General features: G+C 38.4%; 1 protein-coding gene and 1 non-coding gene across 2 annotated transcripts in view; one reads left to right on the forward strand and one right to left on the reverse strand.

Moving 5' to 3' along the window:
- Nucleotides 1–4,390, reverse strand: part of WWTR1 (WW domain containing transcription regulator 1) — a 117,401-nt gene that overhangs the window by 103,941 nt on the left and 9,070 nt on the right. The gene's annotated exons all lie outside the window — the stretch shown is intronic.
- On the forward strand, nucleotides 3,475–3,593 carry LOC112474511. The gene has a single exon (XR_003044374.1). It is a non-coding gene; the product is annotated as a 5S ribosomal RNA (ribosomal RNA).

Consider the following 4,390-nt stretch of genomic DNA (forward strand, 5'->3'; position numbering starts at 1 on the left):
CAGCAGGGGTCCCCAAGCCCCTGGGCTGCAGCCTGTTAGGAACTGGGCCGCACAGCAGGAGGTGAGTGGTAGACAAGCGATCGAAGCTTCATCTGTATTTGCAGCCGCTCCCCAGCACTAGCATCACCACCTCAGCTCCACCTCAGGTCATCAGGCATTATACTCTCATAGGAGCACCAGTCCCTGGTACCAAAATGTTCGAGACCACTACTGCAGAGTATACAGGAGTTGGTGGGACGAACCTTACCTAAGATGCTTATCTCTTCATTTTTCTTAATCAAAAACTAGATTATATAAATTAGTACCCCAGGCCTCTGCCCTTGCCCTACCTGTGGAAAAGAAATGGCCTCAGTGGCAAAACCACACACTAGACATTTTTCAGTTCTTAATTTCCTTGACCTTTGAGAAACAAGCCACAGAATTAACCATTCCTCCTTCTTGAGTTTCCCTGGATTTCATGCACTACTTTCTGGATTTTGTGCTATATCTCTAGCTGTTTCTTCTCCATCTCCTTTACAGGATCTCTCAGGACTTCTCTTTTCTCTCACTCTATTTGTAACTCCTCTCTCTCTCTCTCTTTCTCTCTAAGGGATCTCATCCACACCTGCATTTGAATAATTATACATATACATGGTTATAGTTAACTAGTTATACAGATATAAATAGATAGAGATTAGTTATCTGGAGATAGATTAGTTAACTAATATATCTATTATTAATTATCTGGATATAGATTAGTTAACTAAAATGTATCTATATATATCTCCCTTGGATATCTTAATGTCACCTCAAACTCAACATGTTAAAAAATTTCTCAACTTTTTCTAAATCTTCCAGTACTATTTGTTACAATTAGAGACACCATCATTCATGCCATTATACAGCCTGCAAATCTTCCTTTCCACATCTTTTCCTTGCCGCCCTTATCTAATCTATCACCAAATCCTGTCAAATTTACCTTTTTAGTATCTCTAAAATGATTTCACTTCTTCCCTTTTCAGCACCACCAAAGCAACTTCCCAGCAATTAAGCCACTCTTATGAGTACTTCATTCCAGGATGGAAGAATATTCAAGTCACTGCTTGTGAACTCAGAAACTGCAGTTAAAATTTCTATCCCTTCCCATCCCAGTACAGCCCACATCAGACATCCTCTAAAACCTGATCCATTTTGTAGTACCAAGGACATCAATTTCTTGAACCACAAAGCTAAATCCCAGTCTGTGAACTATAGTTACCCCAACAAAGCTTTTCACCCTAAGACCTCCCCATCAGGCAGCACATCCAGTTCTCCATAATTTAATCCATACCAACACTATATTCAGTCCTGAGGTTTTGTGAGGGTCAACCGGAAACAAAGACCACCTAAACTATAGTTCCCACAAAACCAAAACAACCATCCGATGTCATTATAAGTGAAATCATATGTATGCATAATAAACCCCTGGAAGACACACAAGCAATTGTGAATGGTGGTTACACATGAGTAAAACCAATGAGTGAAGTACTCTTACTTTTCACTTTATATCCTTCAGTCCTGCTTTAATGTTTTGTTTTGTTTTTTTTGAGAGAATCTTTATGAGTTTATTTGAGCCAAACTGACAATTGCCAGGAAGCAAAATCTCAATGGATTGAGAAAAATGCTCTTTGCTTTAATTTTTTTGGGTAAGACTATGTTAAAAAGCCAGCTTTTAAAAATAAATACTAAAATAAAATCATGTCAGAAAAAGTTATGTCTGTTCATTTAGTTACATTTGTCATTTGCTTGCATTTTCTACTTGTTGATGGGTTACTGTATCTGCTTCCTCAGCCTTTGAACACCTAGGTCAAGAAATGTTTTTCATTGACAAATTGGGAGAAAGACAAATATTCAGTATCTTAACATTTGCAGAAACCCACCACAAAGGAATATATATTTTTAAAAAACAACCCAGCATGTACGTTTTTCTCATCACTACAATTAATTACTGAGTCTGTAGCTAGCAATGCTTGCAGGTAGAGTAGTCACACACACACACATGTACACACACACACACACACACACAACAGAATTTAGATTTCTCTTCATTGTTCAGAAATGAAATATGACAAAGCATATCTTTAAAACAATGAGTTAGCATAGGGGCCGCAAAGACATGAAATATATTATGTACTGGCGAATAGATCATATATAACCTTTGTGCCATAGAATTTGTTTCCATATTGAGGTTCACTATTCAATATCTTAGATTGATTACTCTTGTTAATGACAGATATGATTAATTGATTGTTTGGTTGATACATAAAAGAGAGTTAAAAGGATGGATGGAAAAATAAAATGATAGGTAGGTAAATGGATGGATGGATGGATGGATGGATAGATGGATACATAGATAAGTATAATTAAGAGAATTAAGAGAAAAGATAGATCGGTGATTCTCAAACTATCTGTGGTAAAAGACCAGTGTTCTTCATTTTCAATCTGTCAAGACCAGTACATGACTTTATTGTAAATGGCTTGAACATAGCTTGGGCTACAAGTGACTCACCACAGAAGTTTGACACACCCAAACTACCCTGTTCCACAAGACAATCCCATTGATCAGGTGCTTGGATGTCACAACAATGTCATTTTGCTATAAAAGTTTCTAAACACTCTTTACTTCTGTATCTAGCTCGTCACGTACCAGATACATTCGCACACTGGTATCACAATTTGGACCACACTTTGAGTAGCACTGAAACAGAAGATCAGCTACTTCACACTGGTATGCCATTAATTATGATTGGTAGGGCATCCATCTAGCTAGTCAGTGTATTTGCCAGACTGTATCACCCGTATGTAAGGAAGGTAGGTGTACTGATTAATAGGCAGAACAGTTGATGATAGGTAAATTAGATAGATAAGCTAGAGAGAAAATAAATTAGCTAGGAACTCTTTGTGCAAAGAATATCTCTGGATAAAGTGTTACTAATGGTTCTCCCTAAATAGGGATCCAGGGAAGATCAGAAGAATTTATTTTCCACTTTCCTTCCTCCGGTGGTGTTTAAGCATACATTATTTTAGAATTAAACAACCTAGATGTCCACCGATAGGGGATCAGTTTTTAAAAATTACAGTACATCCATACAATGGAATACTATATACTCCTTAAAGAAATAAAGCAGGTATTTATGTACAGAAGAGACATGAACACCAAGTGAAAAAAGGGAAGGTACAGAAGAGTGTGTACCATTTGTAATATAATGAAAATAGTCTAGGTGGGTATATCCATTTAATTTACATATCCATATACATGCTTGTACTCACAGAGCATTTCTCTGGAAAGACAACAGAAACTGGTGTTCTGGGGAGGGAACCAGAGGACAGGGGAGGGTGGAAGAGAGACTCCTCATAGTATATGCTTTGGTACTATTTCAAATACTATTTGAATTTTTGTCATTTATCTATATATATTACCTATCAGAAAGTTTTCAATTTAAAGAAGTCATCTGAGTCTACAGCTATGCCACCCTGAACACGCCCGATCCCGTCTGATCTTGGAAGCTAAGCAGGGTCGGGCCTGGTTAATACTTGGATGGGAGACCACGTAGGAATACCAGGTGCTGTAGATGTTAAAAAAAATAATAAAAAATAAGAAAGTAAAGAAGTCATCTGAAAACATTAATTAACCTGTGATTCAGCATCATGACTGAGTTTGAAAAGGCTTCAATGAGCTTCATTAAGAGGTTAGGAAGGATGCTCCTGAAAGGGAGGCTACTTGGCCTCTCAGCCAGGCATCCTTAGGGGACAGGGACTAGGTGGGCCTTGGGTTAACTGTGGTTGCAGAATCTCAATTTTGTCTGTGCCCAGTTGATCAGCCTCAGAAGTACTGAGAAACTGTCCAAAACCACAAGAGAGTATTCTGGGAACAACCAGACCCACAAGCTATTCATTTACAAGCAGACATAGCAGATTCATTGAGGGTGGGCCTGAGTCAAAAAGCAGAGATCACCCATTATTGTGGAAACTGCACAGTCTAAACTAAATATATGACAGATTGATGGTCTATGGATGGACACGCAGATGGGTGCACTGCTATCAAAGGAGGCTCTATCATTTCAGACTCTTTAGTATAAACGCTTAGTTCCCTAAACAACTAGGAAGATTTCAACATAGGGGACAATGGCGAGGTCTTATGCTACATTCAGATAAAGTTAGGATTGGCATATCTCAGAATTAAGGGATGAGGAAATTGACATTTAATAGTAAAACGTCAGTTTGCCCATCCCAGCTGAGGTTCTAAAGACTCAGTAGGATTCAGAGTCACCTACCGACCAACACTTATCTTTTAACCCAAGTCAGGCCAGGTGCTTCTTGGCCTCAAAAACATACCCTTACCATTTCTGCCTCCACACTTCTCTTACTATCC

This window comes from Pteropus alecto, unplaced genomic scaffold (assembly GCF_000325575.1).
Source record: "Pteropus alecto unplaced genomic scaffold, ASM32557v1 scaffold239, whole genome shotgun sequence".
In the NCBI taxonomy this organism is placed as follows: domain Eukaryota; kingdom Metazoa; phylum Chordata; class Mammalia; order Chiroptera; family Pteropodidae; genus Pteropus; species Pteropus alecto.